Consider the following 20,823-nt stretch of genomic DNA (forward strand, 5'->3'; position numbering starts at 1 on the left):
GATATTGTGAATGAGTGTAAATAATTGGGGAATCAGTGGATTGGTTTCATCATTTCTTCTCTCAGCCAATTGTTAATTTGTATTTGAATGGATGTTTAACAAAATAACACTTTTGTGAATGTACTTCTCCAAAAGTGAGGGGGCAAAAACAACACTGACATTTGCTTACTCGCTTCAGTAAACCTCAAATTGTAATATCACAGCAAATCGAATGTGTTGTGTAAAATCATAAAGTACTCCCTCACTTTGTTTTTCAGCTTGTCTCTGTGGATCTTAGGGGTGGTTCACATGTCCCCTCACCCTTGCTAATGTCAGGACATTATCAGAACATCAGGCTGTATTGATTTTGCATCACAGGTCAGATTTCAGAAGGAGGTGGCCACTCCGAGACACATAAGCTGCTGGAGCTTGTGGCTCCCTGTCCCAGAGATGGAGGGATGACACAGGGGGATGGGCAAAGAAAATGGATAAAGGGAGAAAGTTGAGGAGACTTTGTGTAGAGCTTTGGTCTTACAGATCATCCGCACAGTTAAAAGGGTCAGGTGCCCTCTGTGCTCCCTGTAGCCGGCACCGCCAATGCAGTACCCACTCCCAGCTTAAAGCCCCCTGTACCCTGATTACCTAACCAAAAGCCCAAGTAATAAGCAGGCAGCAAATACAGCCTAATTGAAAGGGCTGTAAATCCATTACATATTGGTCAGGGATAATCAGGAGTGCTTTAATCACTTTTATCTATTCAGGAGCAGTGAAGCTGCAACTGCAAAGCCCTGAGCCTCGCAGGCCTTAGCGGCTCCACCACGCCAGTCTGCACGCTTATTATTCTCATCATTATCAAAATGACTTCACAGCTGTTCACAGCTCCATCGTTCCCTGACTGGAGACCTCTCAGCAAACCGTATAGACCAAGCTTCATTCAGAGGCTTAGGGTGGGAGGGAGGATCAACTTTTTTTTTTTATGATCATTATTACCTATTATTTTTCTTCTCGTGCCCCAGGACTTTTTCCTCCCCTGAGCTTGGAGCATGTTTGGTGGAGTACCTTGTTAGTGTTTGACAAACAAAAAATTGTAAAATGTTATATATGTCGACGTGGAATTTACTGTAGGTTCATATAAGCATGGACACAATTCATAAACACACCTTATGTTTAGACTGGAAATTTCCTCGTGATTTGGCTTTTTTCCTGGTTGCAAACCTCACACAGCTTCAGCACTCGCTGTCTCATAGACGTTCTGAAAGGGTCACCAACAGTTCTGCAAATTTGTTTTAAAATGGAGAAATAGTGGCAAGAGGAAGGAGGGGGGAACTCAAAGTCGGGCACATTTTTTTTTTCAGGGAGCTAGTTAATTCAGACAGAGCGGAGCTTTCAAGGCCCTCTCTTTCTCTGTCCCTCTCTCCTTTATCACATTGCCTGCTTGTAGATGTTCTTCAATCTTTATTTGTTTCTTTTGTGTGAACCCCTAGCCAGGCTTGTACAAATAATAATCCCTCCCTTTTAACCTGCCTTCATTTCTCTACTGAGGAAGAGGACTAATTGAATTATCCCCCTTCTCTTCTCACCATCCTGGTCTCCCACCCATAAACTCGCTCCCTCTCACTCGCACACACACATACACACCCATTAACCATTCTCCTTTCTTTTAATTTGTTAAGCAAATGTATTTGCCATAGCTGGATGCGTTTGTGCAAGGGTGAATTCTTGGGGACTTTGGCCCCTGAATGGCCTATAGCAGCATTCTACCATTCACGCATTCATTAACTGAGGAGTGAAAGGAGAAAGCCTTGTATTTTCTCAAACTGAGGGGCCAGCATGGAGCTTCTCTTCCATGAGCCACAGGGGTCTCTCTACATATGTTCTCAACATCCAGCCATTGTCACATCTTCTGAAAAGCTCAAAAGGACAGGACCCCCCTTCACACACAAAAAACAACACAGGCCAATAGTAACAACTGTTGGCTTTTAGATTCAGTATAACAAAATTGCCCTCTACCCTCCCACCCTTTCCCTCGTGTTACTCTGACCTCACTCTCTCTTGGGAGAAATTGCAGATTGTTTTCATCATGACACTCACATATTGAAAGTAACCTCGTTTTGAGCTGTATTTACCGCCCGCCTGACGATGTCGACATTGCAGTCAGGGGGAAAATACACTTTTTGCTCGGTATTGATCTCACAAAACATGAAAAGACCATGCCATTGCTCTGAGGAGAAGCTGTGGTAACCCTGACCTCTTTTATGTTGAGGCCATATGCACATGCACTAGAGAACACGTGATCTGGCAACCTTAAATGTCCCATACGTAATTGGCAAACGGCTGGACAGATCAGCTGGTGTTAGCTGGCAGAAGAGGGTCAGACTGTCTCTGCACTCCCTTCTTCTATCCACCCTCCCTCTCTTTCTCTCTAATACCCGCCCTCCCTCTCTCCCTCACCATGAGTTTCTGGATGTCTTCCAGCCACATTAGGGGAAGGGAAATCCCAGACTGTTGGTATAAGCTTTTCAATACTACAGGGAGATTATGTTATCAGAAAGGTAAACTTCACTGTTAGGGGTAAAATGTTCTGAGGTACTTCAAAAGCAGGAACTACAGAATTCAGAATGAGAAGAGAGAGTTGCATAGGTGGACGTGAGAAGAGGAGTGAGAACAGAAATTGGCAAAGAGTGCGGAGGAAAAAAGAAAGCAGGGATGAGTTTTTCATGGGTTGCATGTGTGATGCCCTTTTGTCTTTGGCAAAAGCAAACTCTAAATTTTACAATTAGCCCCTTGGCGCCCCTGGCCTTCCTTCCCTCTCACCCCCTGCTAGCCCACTGCTAGCCCTCACTCACCCCTGTAAAGACAAGGGTCGGCCCTGCAATGAAAACAGGAAGCACTCAGATACAAAGATACCACTCCAAGCTTTGGCCTTGTCTTTTGACTAGTGTAAACCCTCAAACACCTATGAAAATAAATAGGAGACCTCAGGAGCAAACTGAGCTTGTTCAAAGTGTGCGCCTCGTGTGTACGTGTGAGCTGAAAGGGAGGGAGGGAAGGATTGAGTGAAAGAGGGAGAATGGTCAGTCAGATGAGTAAGTAGGTAGTCCTCTCAAGCATCAAGCGTCTCAGGTTCTGTGCCGGGCCACCCTTTGGCCTGGGTGTTTGGGGAAATGCTGTTAAGCTGCTAAGCCAGGTGTATTGGTCCCCTGGGCTCCTTGAAAGGGAAGTGATATATCCTTTGGTCATTTAAAGAGTCATTGGATTTTGAAGTAAAACTAAATGCTTAGATTGAAAATGTTCAAGTATGATCAGATGGTAGCCGAGGATATATGTGTAATCTTTTGTTTTGATCCCTTTGAATGCAACCAAAGTGTGATTATTGACTCCTGGGCTGTTCTTCTGATTGAAGTGCTGAAATGAAAATGACTGCTTTTCCATACGAATATCCTCACAAGACCCTGCAATTCACTTTTGTCCGCTGTAGGCGACATGAGTCTGAGGCCTCAAAGTCAAGCACTATTTATGCTAACCAATTTAATCTTGCTGTGTCATGAACAGGATTGTGGGCTTTGTTGTGATGCCTCTATTGTCATGTTTGTACGACAATTGGCACAGGAGGCAGGTCTCACATTTTTTCGAGATGAATGCAGCACGTCATCAATATTGGGTAGATATCATGTGTCTGCTGCTGCAAGTATGTTGTACAATCATATTTGGAAATGATGGAACTAATTTGATGAATCCTCAAGCTTGGGTTAATGTTGGTTTTGTGGAATTTCCCATGAACTTAATGAAATTGTGTACAAAATTGAGATGGAAGCCTCCTGGGTCTTAGGGGGACTTTTGTCAGGAGTTAAGTGTACGGAGCTGCAAACATCATTAGATATCGTGGTGACAATGTGCCCGAACACACACTCACACACGCACTCCCAACCCAAGCCCAACATAGCATTAGTCTCCATGACAACAGGGTGTCATCGTCAGGTCGAGCCCTCCTATGGGAGCTGCTCCCTCTACCACCCTTTATAGACGAACATAAAAGAAGCCAGCTAGGGTCATTCACAAGACATGAGCACAGGCAAGGCCAAACCCTGGCAACGGATGTTTGTTCCATACGATAAACAAGTGTACAGGTCCATCCCTCAAAAAGAGAGGGCATGTTGTTTGAGTAGACTAAACAGTCAGCCCTGTAGTATCCCCAGTTTTGTTTAAGCTCATCTAGTCCTTCTAATCCTTGTGTGTTGTTCCAGTACAAGCAGCATTTAACTGGTGGAGACACACATCTGCAAACAGTTTGAAATACCCGAGCCCTTCCTCCTTTAACACTGAACTGCCGAAAGCTGTTTATTCCATATTTTTTTGCTGACTACATTTTCTTTCCAGTATACATGGCACAATGCATGATTATGTTAAATGAATGCACAGTTTGAAATGAATATCAGTACTGTTTATAAATAGTTAGCAGTGTCTAAAAACTTTTTTTTTTTAAACAAAAATAATTCATAGGGGACTTTACTCATTTAGTCATTGACATGTGCTTAATTAATGCTATTTCATTAATGAACAATCCAGCAAGTCAAGGTAGAGGTCTCACTTTACCCTTTCTTTAACACAATTGACAGCATGTCCATATCCCAAGACAAGTAAACACTTCAAAACCAAAAAACGACAACAACAAACCTCAAAAGATGAAAGAAAATTGAATCAAAACAAAGCAAACCAAAAATTTGGATTGAAAATGAGTTTGCTTTTCCACCTCCTTAGATGGTTGTGATTGTGGACGAAGAGAAGGTGGAGACAAAGGAGAGGCAAGGAGTGGGTTTAAGGCATAAGAGCAAGGGTGGGGAGGGGGTAAAGAGGGGGCTCTTCGGGGTCAGAGAGGTGGAGGCCTGGAGGAGGCCCACACACTAATCTGTCATGTGCTTGTTTGCCTCAGGAGCTCAAAAGTCAGTTCTCCAGTCACCCATAGAAACCCGGGCGACAGTTTGGTTCACTGCCACTGCCCAAATGTGAGACTTTGAGTGGACGGTGTAGGGAAAAACAGAGTCATCACATTGCTTTTGTGACCGTACCCGCTGCTTTGTGTGTGTTTGCAAAACAGATGTTGGAGACAATATGACAGGATAGTTTGGTGATGTTTAGCTCAGGAGTCATTGAAAGTCATTGATAATGAGTGTGGAGGAGACCTTTGTGGGGGTCGAGGTGCCAAGCCATTGTCTAGCCGCTGTGTTCTAATGTTGGCTGCTCAGCGACCCTGGACAACAGAGACACAAGCCACCTCAGTCTGCCATCTGTTCGTCCCCAGCCAGGCCACCATTAAGAGGCTACCATAGCAATGGCAGACTCTTACTAAGAGAGACCCTCAAGTGCAAATATTACAGTGAATTGGTGCTCTAGCGTCTATGGTTTTCAGCTTTCTTGTCACAGCTCAATTATTAATTGAACATACCAGAAAATGTAATATATGCTTGAGGATGGACTGAGAAGAGCCAGTTGAGGTGATTCGGGCATTTAATTAGGATGCCTCCTGGTCGCCTCCTATTAGAGGTTTACCAAACACATTCGACTGGGTGGAGGCCTCAAGGTTGGCCTCGGACTTACTGGAGAGATTATATCTCTGGTTTGGTCAGGGAGCGGCTATGGATGGATGGATGGATGGATGGATGGATGGAAGAAAATACATTAATACCAAGCAATTCATAAAAAGTAGAAAACAAATAGTAAGCAAAAATGATATAGATTTAAATTGTCCTATAAAAGGCACATTTTCTGGCACATTGTATATAGAAGCATATAAATCCTGATGGCTCTGGATAGGAAAGACCTCCTGAGTCTATCTGTGATTCTCTATGAGCTTCATCAAGTTCACCATCCTGTTTTTGTTAGCTCTGCTGTAACTTTCAAGTGTTAGCGTTTCACAGCTGTATGCCTTGTTTACAGTGTGCTCTGGCATAGATGGTAGCTGTTCCAGAGATTTAGTGCTGCATCAGAATGTAATAAGCCCTAATTCATTTCATGCTCCGACATCAGACCTTTACACTTTGCCCCCTAATCCAGATCTGTCACAGTTACACTTCAAAGCCAACTAACCCCACGTGGAATCCACTGACATATAAAGTATGGCACATTAACCTTGCATACACCACGCAGTGTGTTTGACAGAACTAATGGCATATTTGCTGTTTTTTAAACATTTTGCTCCCTCAGGCATTCTCACCCTCAACATGAGCATCATGTTATTGTGCATTCCTAAATAAAGGGATACCTGGATAACTCCATTACTCCACCTCCTTCATGATTCCTGTCATTTCTACCCATTCCTGTTCATTTCCATTCCTGCTGTTTGCCTCTTAATGCAGGTTAATGAAGTAGCAGAAATGACTGCCTTTGCTGAGGGACTGTTTACGGCACATTCCCACTGCATGGAGGCAATTAAGCTGTGTGAAGCTCCTCAGCGTTTGCCAAAGGAAAAAGAAATGAGCAAAACCATTAACTCATCCTTCAGTAAGACTGCAAAAGAGGAATGTTCCCTGAAAAGTGATGTGCTTCTTAAACGATGGTTTTACAGTTGGGGTGTCCTGATGGAAATGCGGGAGCACAGCGTGAGTTTGACTTGCCCCTACAGAGGTGACTACACATGCCCTGACCACAGCGAAATACAAACAGAGCAAAGCCCATGGAGGGCAGTCAGATTTATAAACTCTCTGCTCTGAGCAGTAAGGGACATGAACACACACACACACACACACACACACACATGCTCACACAAAGCGCTTAGGAGCCTTCTTTAAGATCCTATGCTCCACTGAAAATAGACCCCAGCCCAGGAAGATTTCCCTGCCTACAGAGCTGTCCATTGCTTCTGTAGCCATAACACTGATTCTGGCTACAAGCTGGCTGAGCAGACTCTATGGGAATTAGGGTAGACTGACGTCATTTGTAATAAGGGGGGAACCCATGTGGTAGTCAGTGATAGCATACCTGCCCCTGGTGAAAGAAAAAAGGCAGATGTTGTGAGCTGATTCTGTACAGTTTTTTTTTTTTTTCTCTTCTACACTTTTGGGGTTATCTTACTCATAACAAAATGTCTAAGAGGATTTTGGTTTCACATCTTAGAGCTAGTTCCTCTAAATTACCCCTTACCCTTCCAGGGGTTCCACCCTGCAGGCAAGTCTCATTGCCCCGATGGTTGATTGCAAAGTTGTGGCGAGAGCTGTTAGAACGGTGGCTGCTGCTTGCTGGGGACCATGAAGGCCAATGAGATTCTGCTGCAGGCCTCCAAGCTGCTCCAGCATTGCTTTGATATTCATCTCACACCAAGAGAAGAAAATGCAAAAGGGAAAAGGAGCAACACATGCATAGCAACGGCAAACCAGGCTGAAGTAGAGAGGAGAGGCAAGGAGAGAGTAAAGGTTGAGGGATGGAGGCAATGAGTCGAAATCAAAAACAGACTATTTGTTTCACTGTTTGGTTAGTCATGGGACCCTAGCTGCACCAAATCCCACTCCTGCCATTTTGTGTGATTTTTTTTCCCCTCCTTTTGCTGCTCTTCTCAAATGCATGCTTTTGTTTTGCCCAGTGCACAGTCCAGGGGCAGGCGGTGGGATTCCTGCACAGTGGGGTCCTTATAACTGGGAGCCATGTCTCTTGTTCTCACCTCTTCCCCCCACTTCCTCACCTTTTCATTTTTCTCCCCATTGATATCCTCTCTCATTCCCTCTCTGAACATATGGACTGTTTTTTAAGAGAGAGCCCCGTCCACATCAAAGACTGAGTCTGAGCGGGTCAATTTGTTGCTGCTTTCTCCAACTCTTTCCCCTCCGGTAGCCACAGTGGACCCTCCCTGCACCGCAGACATTTACCCAGAGTGCTTCATTGCTCAAGCATTTCTGCCAAGCATACATATTGGGCCATGTGTTGTGAGTGTGTCTGCTCTCCACATAGAGCAGACCCCTGGATTTCTGCTTGCTCATTTCCCCATGATATACAGGGTTATTGAAATGTGTCATAGATTCTAATCTCACGATCAAAAAACAAAAAACTAAATGCTGTACCAGTTGATAGGAAAAGCAGTTGGATAGAGGGTGAAGAGAACCAATAAAAAAAGAATAAATAAATAAATAAATCCAAATCTAAGCAGAGCAGGCAGTGGCACCTGATGTGAATCTCTCTGAATATTGATCATGGGGAAAGCTAGTCCCCCATATCCCCGGGGCTGCAGCAACTGACACACAAAGCACCTCTCTAAACCCCATAAACCAGCTTGTACAATTATTTAGATAAAGAGGCCGATAACAGCAGTGTATGCCTCCCAACCTAGACCCTCCTCCTTGGCTCTTTTCCTCCTACCTCAAGTCTCGCTCCTCATTTTCTTCCTTCTTATCCAGCATGGAGGTGAAAAAAATGTAAAAGGGGGCAAATTTGTAATTAGCCACACATTTCTGAATCCTCCTTAATGTTCATTACTGAAACCAGGGGCAATTACAAGTTCAAAGGGGTTTAGGGCACCCACAGCCTGCATAATCAGTCACAAATTAAGCACTGCTCATTTGTCATAGCACAGCATGCACACAGAAACACACATGCATGCATTTTGTCAGTCAGAGTTGAGTCATAGACAGGCTGACAGGCATCAATTTCCATATAGGCACAAATCTCAGCTACCCTAAGGCGCTGGGTTAGACCGTTCAATCCTCTTACGCTCTGATGCTTTGTTTTCACTAGACAACAGCAAACACCACTGATACCTTCACCTTAGCTTGCTCAACATTATACCATATCCTACTTGCATTCATCCTCTTATAAGTGTCCTGTTTGCACTTACAATCCCTGCCACCACCTGTCACATCCTATCTTCGTTTTCCGTCGTTCTTTTTTAAAACCTCTATCTTCCTCTATGTCCCGCCCCACCTGGCTGTGTCTCTGCAACACGTGACAGTGTGTGTTTCATGTCTGTCCCTGGAGGTATATCTCAGTTACCTCTGGGGCTGGGTCACAATGGCTAATCCTGTCTTCAGGTGGCTGTTTAGCACACTGAGAGGAGAGCTCGCAGAACCGGAGGTGAGCTCCAGTTACAGGACTCCCTGACCAGGGGTCACCTCCGACACTGTCCGACACACACACGTACACACAGAGAAACATGCACACATGTCCTGGCAGACAGGCAGTAATACCTGCTCATGCATACACACAGACATACGCACAATCTCCTCACACAAACACATTGAGCCTGCTTATCTGTCCCAGGTGGCACGGCATTCATCTCTCCCCTTCCCTGTTCGCCTTTATCTGTCTACTGTACTATTGCTCATCTAGTCTTTCTACTCTCCTTCCCAGATCAGTCTGAGTCTTGTTCACATTAGGAGTCCTTGATACGATCTCCATGAAGACCTGCTCTAGTGGCCATGCGTTGCCTCTCCTCCCCGGCACCTTTATTGTTTAAGCTGCTCTCGCACAGGGGCACCGTCAGGTCTCTAGTGAATTGAATGGAGCCCTATCATGTGTAGCTCTGTCTCAGCATAGTGGGAAGCAGAACTCATTTTTCACTGGGGGAACGACATCCATCTCAGCAGCCAAACGCTGGCTGTTTCATTAAGTAGCCCATCCAGGCAGACAGATGTGTTCACCACACAGCCATGTTTGCCTATGCAAGAGCGTGTATTAACCCACAATCCTTTGGGGGAGATTAATAGGCTACCAGCCCCTTTCCATTGATTATCTCTATGCCATTTTCCTCTCCCTTCCTTGGCTAGATATTAAAAACTAATGAAGCCTATTGAAAACGAGAACCGCAAGTCTCTTCACGGATCATTTTAGGTTATTTGGACTCAAACAGAGAGGGATCTCTTTAAGGCACAGTTTGAGTCGAATTAAGAAAATAAATGTAGAGAGCAGTGTTGAAGAAACAAGAGGAAAAGAAGGAGAGTGTGTCTGTAAAAAGATGTGTGTTTAAGAAACGACAACTCTACTCTGACACATGGAGCGAAGACACGGCAGATGTTAGCAATTCCAGTGCATAGCAAAGCATTCCTAGTGTTGGAACCATGTCCTAATTGCCATAATGGAGGTGGTAAGCGCTGACAGTAATGGAGTCTTGGGGATCCATCCCCAGCAACCTGAATTAAAGGCTGCTTGGCAGATCCACTTCAAGATGGTCTCTGTTTTTTTTCTTTCTTTTTTAGCCTTACAGAATTGTGACAACTTTCTCACCCTGGCCAGGGTATAATAATTAGCGGGCTCATGGGTAAGTGTTAGCAGTGCATCGGAGTGAAGTTGGTGTTGGGAAGAGGTGCGTGAGATAGATGGTCCGAGAGATCTGGGCGGCGAGTGAGCAAAGAGTTAAAAGCGTCCATGTGATAGGCTCACCTCTGCACCAGGCCTGGTGAAAGGCGGCAGGGTGCTGTCGGGGAAAATGACTTCCTGAGACATTACCATCAATCACCAGACAGGTCAGGCCCCCCAATCCTGCCATGAGGATGGAGGAGAGGAGAGGGGGATGGGGATGGAGGATTAGACTAGAGGGGACGAAAACAGAGAGGAAGACTGTTGGGGAACTGAGTATTAACAATCTCTTCCTCTCACTGTCTGACTGTTTTATGTCCTTCTCTTCCTTTGCCTATCTGTCTCTTCATGTCTTTCTGTGTTTCTATTTTCCGGCCCTCCATAAAAAGGCTACCCAGGCATTCAGGAATGGCCCCTGCTGGTCAGAGTCCTCTCCTCGGCTCAATTGCATCATTAATTATTCCACAGGCAGTGGGCTAGAAGCAAATCTAAAGAGAGGAAGAGAAATAGAGAGGGAGCAAGAGTTAGATGGGGAGATGGGGGACAGCTGTCTAACACCCCCAGTTGGTCTTGCTCTCACTCTCTGTCTCTCTTTCTCTTTCTGTAAATGAAGGATGGGAGAGGGGAGGGGCTTGGGTTACCTCAGTGAGCGGTTGTGTTACATTCCTGAGAAGGGAAGGGGTAGGGGGGTGGTTCAACGAGTTGTTGAAAAGAACACAGACGCTTGTCAACAGTCTTCGAGCTGGGGAGCCATCATGCTTTGCGTTAGGCCCGTAGGTCAATGACCTTCTGTTGCACCCAGACCCAAAGGTATAGGAAAACACTGGAGAGAAACTAATGGAAAAAAGTACAAAAAAAAGAGAAAAAAAAACCTGTGTTCAAACGCACCATACGGTACGTGTCACTGCGCATCTGTGGCAGAGGTCAGTCAAAAGTCTCCAAAATCTCCAAAGCTTTCTCCTTTCTCTCTTCACCCATATAACACTGCGTGAGCGGTGGCTAAGTGTCTGTGGATTATGTGTCTCCAAAGTGCTAGATGAGTAGAAGGAAGAGGAGAGGCAGACAGAGAGAGAGAGAGAGAGAAAGAGAAAACGGCAAGCGCTGGCAGTCGTGCTAAAATGGCCCATTAGATTTAAGGAGTAAAAGTTCATCAGCTTTATTAATGGGAAGGTATATAAATGAAGTATGAATTACCTGACTTTTATGGAGTGGCGAGAGTGAAACTGGAGTGTCTTATGATATAATGTTTTAGTGAGCTGTTCTGAGCGCTCTGATGAACAGGCTGCAGAGGAGGTGGAGGATAGGGAGACTGGAGCGGGCGAGCGAGCGAAAGAGAGAGACTGAAGTGTGCTGGGGTCCCATGAGTCCAGTGGCTGGAAGGTTGCCTGATTGTTGCTAACATGCGTAGCTGATCTGGTTAGCTTGGAGACAGGGCCGTTTGTAGCTTCCAGGCTTATTCTTTGCATGTCATTAGTTAGCGTACTAAAAATTGAAAGCACAAAAAAATGTCAGTCATGATCTGATTTTGTCTTTTGTCTTTCAAAGCATGCAGCCACAGATGCCCTCAGTTGCACATTTGTAAACATACATGTGTGAAAACATACAGTGCATGCATAAGACATAAGTACACACCGACACACACACACACACACAAACACACATGCTCCCCACCATCCTGTAATAAGCGGTAAGCTGAGCTAGCTGATGGTCATCCTCCCATGGGGCTGCTGGGTGGCTGCCAACTTCCTGCCTGCTTTGTCAGTGGATAAAGCGCCTAACAAACGAGAGGGCTGTAGCTAGGCAGGCCAGCCAGGTCAAAGGTCACCTCGGCCCCCGGGCAGGATTCAGCCTACGAGCACTACAAGGAGAGAGAGAGAGAGCGAGACGATGGAAGAATGTGCTTAAAGATTGGCTGCAATTAACCTGGCCTAAAAGCTACATAAGCTTTCTCTTGCTTTCTCTTCTCTTCTCTTCTCTTCTCTTCTCTTCTCTTCTCTTCTCTTCTCTTCTCTTCTCTTCTCTTCTCTTCTCTTCTCTTCTCTTCTCTTCTCTTCTCTTCTCTTCTCTTCTCTTCTCTTCTCTTCTCTTCTCTTCTCTTGGCATTACTTCAAAAAAGGCTTTTTAACTCCTGTCACATGCCGACTCTACGTTGAGCAACATTAAGAAATTGAAAGATCCTGAGGGCATTCGTCAGTCCACACAGCCCGGCGTAGCCAGCGTGTTGAGCAATGACAGGAGATATCTCCTTGACTCATTCACTCCGAGATGAAAGGAGAGCTCAGAAGACGTGCATTTCTGAAAGGCAAAAAAGTATATTCAGTGAGGGAGAACAGACACAACAGGTAGGGACCGGGTGGTGACTGATCAGGGCTTGGCTGGCTTTGTTCAATGGAAGTACTTGTGATCTCAGATGAATGCACCTATGGTTACCATCAGCTCTGCCTCTCTGTCTCACTGACGGGGACACGATGTGAAGTGCATGTCTGTCACTGACCTAAGAGCTTTCCGTACCGGCAGAAGGAAGAGAAAAAAGCAGAAGAGAGAAAATGTTTCTTTCCACCCCAGCTGTCCATTCAAAGGGGGAAAATTTGACATGGTCGACTTGAACACATTTAGCATCATTAGCAAACAGGAAGTGTCCCCTGCAGCTGTTTTTCAGTCAGGGAGGGGGTGTTCCTGCCTTCAGTGTAATGGACAAATGTTACCCACCATGTTTGCCTTTGATTTTTGACCTGAAAACAAAAAAATTGACTTCACAAATGTCCTGTGATATCGTCTAAATTGGCTTGACATTCCATAGTTGGCCCCGGGGGTTTCTTGTTTGTCCTCTGTAAGTGGTTGTGCTCTTGTTGTTGAGTCCCGCAGCTTGCTATTACAACGAACTGGCCTTTTTTTTTTTTTCTTCCCGAGAATGTGGAGTCTTAAAGAGGCAGAGGGAGCGCCTAGAAAGAGACCGGAGAGAGCTAAAAGAGGTGTTGGTTGTGGATTTGAATACTTATTCTCATTAAGTTAGTGCACAATGAAAGGGAGAACCATCAAGTGGAAACTCTCAGTAGTTTCTATTTGAAGAGTGAACGTCCACCCTCCTTTTTCAGCTCTGTCTGTCCATCTCCTCACAAATGAATCTGTTTCTGCTTCTATTGAAGATCAGCCTCACTTTACATTGACTTTGAAAGTTAAACAAAGTCTAAAGAACACAATTGGAAAAGAGGATAAACTTAAAAAGACTCTGCATGTTAACGTCAAGTACTTTTTCCAACAGACTGATTGACTGGTGAACTTTGCCATACAATGAAACCAATAGTCTCTTAAAGGAATAAAAAAAAATATGCATAACAACACTGTATTTTTCTCTCTCAATCCACCTTTAAAAAAGGTTTCCTCGGGTCAAGTCTCTCAGTCAGTTCAGAAAATGTTTTTTTACAATGTGTACATACGTCATTAAACCAGTGTCACTGTTTATTCAGAGGCTCAGCTTGTTCACTGTGCTCGAGCTATAGCATGTGCTCTCAATGGCTTTATGACTAGCAACAGTAACAAGTGCCATGGACATGGGGTTGTCCCAAGTGGGTGGGTCCCCAGCTTTGACGGGCCCACCAGGCCTCTAATGATCTGCTTATAGGTCTTAAAAGTACCTCTAAAACACACCAACTACTTCACACATCCAGCACGTATGTATATGTATATGTATATGTATATGTATATGTATATGTATATGTATATGTATATGTATATGTATATGTATATGTGTGTGTGTGTGTGTGTGTGTGTGTGTGTGTGTGTGTGTGTGTGTGTGTGTGTGTGTGTGTGTGTGTGTGTCTATATATATATATATATATATATATATATATATATATATATATATATATATATATATATATATATATATATATATATATATATATATATATTGCTGGTTCATCACTTCTCCTTCCTTGAACCACCCTTGGTATGTACAGACTATTTGAATACTTTATATTGCAGATCTTGAACACCCCCTCTATAGTAATAGGGCGGTCCTATGGCTCAGCTGTAATCATTGCAACAAGATGTTTTAAAGATTTCTTGAGAGTGAGTAGTGAGCGTGGCTGTGTGTTGACATCAGAAAGGCTGGAAAGGAGAGCAGAACAGAGCTGGGTGCCCCTGAGCAGGCAGTTACCACAACAAAGCCAACAGACTGGTCTGAAAAACCAGGCCAAATCCCTGCCCTCTAGGACCTGGCTTAAAGCTTGAGCGGAAACTTTGAAAAAGGGGGACGAGATGAGATGAGATGAGAGAAGAGGAGAAGGGAAGAGGTGGAGTGAAGAGGATACGAGACGAGGGCAAAGGGGTTAGCGTGTAGTGAGAGAGGGATGGCTGCTGGGGCCTTTGGAGTATGGTGGGAGAAGACGAGACCGACAGAATAGAGATGGAGTGGAGACCAGGCCCCACTGTAAGCATTGGGGGGGGGGATCGTGTTTCTTTTCTTTAACGCAGAGGGCCAGCCATGTGTTGGAAAAATAAGCCATGAACTCGATCTGATGATTGCATAGGCACATCTATATGACTGCAGGCCACAAACGGGACCAGGTCTGCCCCACCGCACACAGGCAGGTTGTAAATATAACTGTTGGCAAGCTCCAATAGATCCATAGGTTGAGCTCAATAGATACTCGTTGGGGAGTCTTTCACAGATTTATATATACGTAATGAATATGGTTTTCACTGTTTTATTTGCTTTATGGGATAAAAGTGATATCTTATCAATTCATTATGCATGATAGCATTTGAAAATGTTCCCCTAAAACATCTCTGGCTCTTTGTTGGTCGATCGCTAAGTCTGGAGGTGCATTGGGATTGTGTGGGAGTGATTGCTATTTAGCCTCATGGAGCTTGGTACAATCAGATGCCTATATCTCGCACATCCTCCAGGGCTCCTTCCTCACCCGCTTCTTCCATTCATTCCTGCCTCCCTCTGACTCCCCTCACCCACTTTACTCTTGCTGGAGCTTGGCAGGCAAGCGGGGCAGTTATGCCGTAGAGCTTCTCTACAACCTTGCACTGTCTCCAGTGAACATAAATTAATGGTGTAGAGCAAACAGGCTGCTGGCTGTGGTCCAGAAGCTGGCTTCAGGAGCCCAGCCAGCAATTGTTGTGGGGGGCCGTGGCAGCAACAGCAGTAGTAGTACTGATGCACTGCCAAACAGCCAGTCAGAGAGGCAGACAGACAGACTCGGGGCCCTTTTGCTCTATAATAGATGCCGCAGGCTTTGCCATCCGCCTTGTATTTGCAATCATCACTGTTTTACTGTCAGAGGGCAGTCCACTGAGAGCCCTTATACTTAGTGTGGAAGCTTTGGAGTTTGCAGTGAGCGAGACAGAAGTGTAGTGGTATGTTCTGAATGCAGATTGTATGAGGTGTAGATATGGATGTACTTTCATTTGCTGTTATCAGCGGTTGGCATGCAGTGCGTGCGGTTTGTTGTTTGGCATCATGTGAGTTCTGTTTATAAGTTGGCCGAATCTGTGTGTGCGTGCGCGCACATGCGCAATCAAGAGCGAGAAAAGGGGGAGCAACAGGGTTGACTCATTGAGTCATGAGGCATTCTTGCCTGTTTTCAGACTGTTGTCAGGAAGCTGTGTGGTTCCCAGTCAAATAAAATAAACACCCAAATAACCCTCTGTTACCTCCCGCCTCCAAGATCACACAAAGAGGGAGAGGAAAGGATCCAGATTGATGTAGTGCTGAACTTAGAGATAAAATCTGTGATAGATATGAATAAATGCTTTTTTTTAATGTAACTGCAGTTCATGCACATTTTAACTGTTCTGAATAACTTAATTTCCATCCAAGTTCAATTCATCCTTTGCGTAGCAACAGTTGAAAACTTTTTGTAACTACAAAAAATTACACTTTAAATAGAAAATCACAATGCTAACTTACTACTTCCCAAATGTATCTTTACTATAACTTGATTCAAATCGTTCTTTGTGGTATATAGTGAGAACCTTTAAAGTTTTTTCGTTTGTTTGTTGTTGTTTTTTTATCGTCAAATGTCCGCATATTTGATGTTTACAAACTTCAACTTAATTAACTGCATTTTTCAATTTAAGGCACAAAACCTGTCACAAACCAACAACTGAAAAGGCAATTCCAGGAGGCATAGTAAACATTCGCCACAGATCCTGAAACTCCAACTGGATTATATTTGTCATATCTGTTTGATCTCTTAGTAATGCCGATATGCATTCAATCCCATTGTCATTTGTCAAAGAAGCCAATTGTGGCATTATTAACAACAGCATCTTCATATTTAAAATGTGCCAATCTTATCCTAGCTCCATGCAGAATCCATATTAAAATGTCACACCTATATTTGATTGCATTATTTTTGACAGTGAATGTTATTATCATCCTCCAGTCACCTTGATTAAAAACAAATATGATTCCAATCAATGTGTGGAAGGTGTATATGAAAGAAAATAGATACAATATTTTTTTTTTAAATTAGATGGAGAGAAAAAAAGACATGATAAAAAGCCATCAATGCATCACCATTATTAAATCTAACATTTGAAAATGATTCAGCACAAGAGTTGAAGGGCTCTCGAAACCCTTGTGGAAGATCCAAAATAGCCGCAGCAGAATCAACGCCATCATTCTGGGTAAATCTGTTGCTAAGACACTGGGGGTAAACAGCCAATGGCCTGTGATTTCCTGGGAGTCATTAGCATGGAATAGGTTTGCAAGCCACTGCAACCCTGTGACCTGGCTCTATAACTCATGTCAAACACTGATGATGTAATTCATCAATGGGGTCCACCGGCGGCTTAGGCAAAGCGGCTGCAGGTTCAGTGGGTGGAGAGGAAGCGGCAGAGCGGGAAAAGTGGTGGGGGTTGCACGGAACAGCCAGGATAATGATCGGGCTGTGGGATTTGATGACGGCTGCAAATAGGCGTCAGGAGAGTACAAAAGTGATATATAGCAAACTGGATGTTGAATGAGTAGATAGGAGTCAGTGTGGGTGAAAGGTGTGGTGCAGAGGAGGAGTGGTCCAGCCGTAGCTGTGGTTATTGTATATAGTGAAATGCCAAGCTGGGCTCAGGGGGGGTTTAAGGACCATACACAGCAGATGATAGAGCTTCCTCAGTTTGTAATATTCAGGCGACCACAGGGGCCATTACATCCAGCACTATCAGAGAGCACAGAGCACATCAAACCCTGTAATTTAGCCAGCAGTCAGTCCCTCTCTCTCTCTCTCTCTCTCTCTCTCTCTCTCTCTCTCTCTCTCTCTCTCTCTCTCTCTCTCTCTCTCACACACACACACACACACACACACACACACACACACACACACACACACACACACACTGCTCGAGTCTTGATAAATGGCAGAGAGGATCCACCTGCTTCGCGCCTGTGTTTGTGTTGATGTTTGGCTCAGCTTTTTGTAGGTCAGATTGTGGGATCTGGACAGCATGTGTGAATCAGGATAGTGCGCCTTTGTGCCATTAACAGATTTCAGCATAATTAACGGAGTTGTTTCGATTGGGGACTGGCGCTGCCCGGACAACAAATTGAACCTGCTCATTTCTGCCTCTAATTATTTATAGACTGTTTTACGTTTTGTGGTCAATCCTCTTTTAAGGATATTGGCCTTGGTGTTTGTAACTGAACATATTGAGCTACCCTAAAGCTAGTGGGGAGATTATCAATACCGTCTTTGATCTTTCGCTGTGTTTGTGTTTCATCCATTAAATAACCATGTCATCCTGCCTCCCAAGGGTAGAGAAGGACATCTTCAAGAGAAAATGCAATACAACCAACTGAAGTTTGTTTTCATGTTTGATTTTTTTCAGTAAAGTCCTTCCTTTTCTATCAAATTTGTTTGTACTTGCTGAGTGATTTTTAATTACAAATATGTTTTCCCCCCTTTTTTTCCATGTTTTTTTTTTTTTTTTTACTGCTGCAATTACCATTAAGGGGTTACTCCGAGGTCTAAATAGCCATTCTCCAATTTCACGGCTGCTGCAGCCATGTAACCACTACACCCACCATGCCGGCTTGCTTCTCATGTCTGTGTGTGTGACACCATTGCCACACACACCATTTTCTCTTGCTGAGATTTCAGAGTGCCATGCTTTAGGGAGAGCTGCCATAGCATGAAGCCTGGGTGGCCTGCAGTCTGAGCCATAAAATATATGTCTTTATGTTGGGCAGTGAGAATCCGAAAGAAATGTAAAAGAGAGATTTAAGGGAGAAATAAAAAGCAAATTAAGAAAGCTTATATATAGGCCTAGTGGGTGTATGTTATATATGTTTGTGTTTTTGTAAATGTTCTTTCCTGTGTGCATGCTTGGCTGTGCATGTGGACAAATGCATGTAAGCCTGCATGGGGGTTGCGGGGGTGATTAGACAGGAGGAGGTAAGGAATGGTGAGAATGAGCATGGGCTGGAAGAGGTACGAGCTGAACAAAATAGTTGTTTTTTTTTAGTGTCGTGTCTATGTGGTCAGAGTAAATCTCCTTACTCAGGGGTTTTGTGTGCGAGGGGGGCTTTTACGTCCCCACTCTCCTTGATGAGACATCTTTCTTGTTTGTTCAAACCATTCATTACGTGGTGGCTGTTGGACGAGCTGTGCCGCTGGCCGGCGTATTTATCACCAAGGTAGAGCGCGCTCCAGCTGACAGTTGGCGATTGATGACCAGGTCTGGGCCTGAGAGGCTGAGGAAGCCTTAATACAATGTAAATGACCCACTCCCATATCCAATTTAGGCTTTCTCCTATCCCCACACCTCGATACCAAAGCATATTTAGCCAATGCTCTGTCTGTATATGCTCGTGTAGAATGTATACATACAAATGGAGCAAGGGTGTATTTTGTTATTTTTGAAAGGTTGTTTTGATGGGTACCCAGCTTGTGTGAAAACACAAAGGAAGCCCAGTAGTGTAAAGGGGAGCAGGAAAGGTTGCACTCTGATTACATGTTGCTTTATATATACATCTCCTTTGCACACAGTGCCTTCTTTTGAGCTTGTTTACACACACACACACACACACACACACACACACACACACACACACACACACAGCCAGCAACTCCGTTTCCACGAGCCAAGGAAATGTCAGCACCTGGCAATCGAAAAATGTATTTCTATGCAAGCATTATCATCTTTCCTTTGTTAATGATTTTAGCATATTAAAAAGGACTACACACACGTACAAATCAGATTAATCCTTCTCCACAACCCAGACTCATTATTCGTCCAATCGTAACCTTGTTTGTTATTAATTGAGCACATTCCTCAAACCATTTTTTTTTCTCCTTTAATTAAAACCGGCACATTTAAACAGGCAGGACCTGAACAGAGAAATCCTCTCCGCCTCTGATATGAATTCTTACTTACATCAATTATTTCAGCAGTAAATGAGAAAATGCTTCTTGAGCAACTGTTATCATTTCAAGTTAAAATTGAATTTCAATTAACACAAGGCCAGCCATACATTACCAGCTATATGGCCATGAAATGTACCCCCCTCTCTCTGAGAATGGGAGAGCAAAAAAAGCCCAAACGACTAAGTTTTGAGGACTGAAAGTATTTTCCTTGATAGGTAGAGTGTGAATTAATGAAGCCTGAAACCACCTGAAAATAGAGGAGGATTTAAGTGTCACACTTAAAAAGGAATTCTTGTGTGTTTTGATCCGCAGGTGTCATGTCTATGAATATTTCTGTGTCCGTGTGCATTTCTGTTGGCCCGTGCTTGCGTTTGTGAGTGTGTATGTGTGACTCTGTGTGCAGGCATGCTCTCTGTTTGAAGCGGCTGAATGAAACACATAGTGTCTCATTTGTTTCGTTTGCGTGCGCCCCGACTCCTAATCTGGCCCTTAAAGACATCTGTCACCAGCGATCACTGTTGTTTTGTCATGCTTCATAGCAGGCCCAGAGGGAGCAAGGCAGCCCAAGGTCTGCCATTTATATCAGCCAATGTTCTCTAGATTGGACCTGACACAAATAGTATCATTGCAGCCCTTGTCGGAGAATTACATTTTCAGGTAAAAATCTTGGCGAAGCTGTGGAGGAGATTTCACAGCGTTCTGTTCTTTTAGCATTAGCCTGTATTCAACCGCTCTCTATGAAAGAGCCACCACCAGGATACATGTCAGACATTCAAGGAAAGATAAATGTATTCACAGTAAATCTGCGCCCACTCATTCCGCTGCATGGTATTATAAAAGGATCCTCAGATGCCACAATATCAGTGTTAGGCCCTACTGGAAACTAAAGTGTGGTTCGTTAAAGTGCTCACAAGTGTGTGTGTGTGTTGTTTTTGTTGTTGTTGTTGTTCTATAGATGGTGTATATGATCTACGTGTACTATATGTTGTTTGTGTGTGGGTGTGGCGGGACTAGGGAAGAGGGTTATCATAGCTGACAGTTTTGACAAACTTGTTTAGCCAGCTCTGACAGGTTGTGCACTGAATTGTGTGTGTGTGTGTGTGTGTGTGTGTGTGTGTGTGTGGGTGTGTGTGAGTGTGAGTGTGGGTGGTTGGACACGTGTATGCTGTTGCCGTCTATACAGTGTGAGGGA

At 44.2% G+C, this 20,823-nt stretch overlaps 1 protein-coding gene across 2 annotated transcripts in view; it reads left to right on the forward strand.

The window, feature by feature from the left end:
* The window catches only part of meis2a (Meis homeobox 2a), a 79,253-nt gene that overhangs the window by 32,671 nt on the left and 25,759 nt on the right, over positions 1 to 20,823 (forward strand). The gene's annotated exons all lie outside the window — the stretch shown is intronic.

The sequence above is a fragment of the Blennius ocellaris genome, assembly GCF_963422515.1.
Source record: "Blennius ocellaris genome assembly, chromosome: 17".
Lineage (NCBI taxonomy): Eukaryota > Metazoa > Chordata > Actinopteri > Blenniiformes > Blenniidae > Blennius > Blennius ocellaris.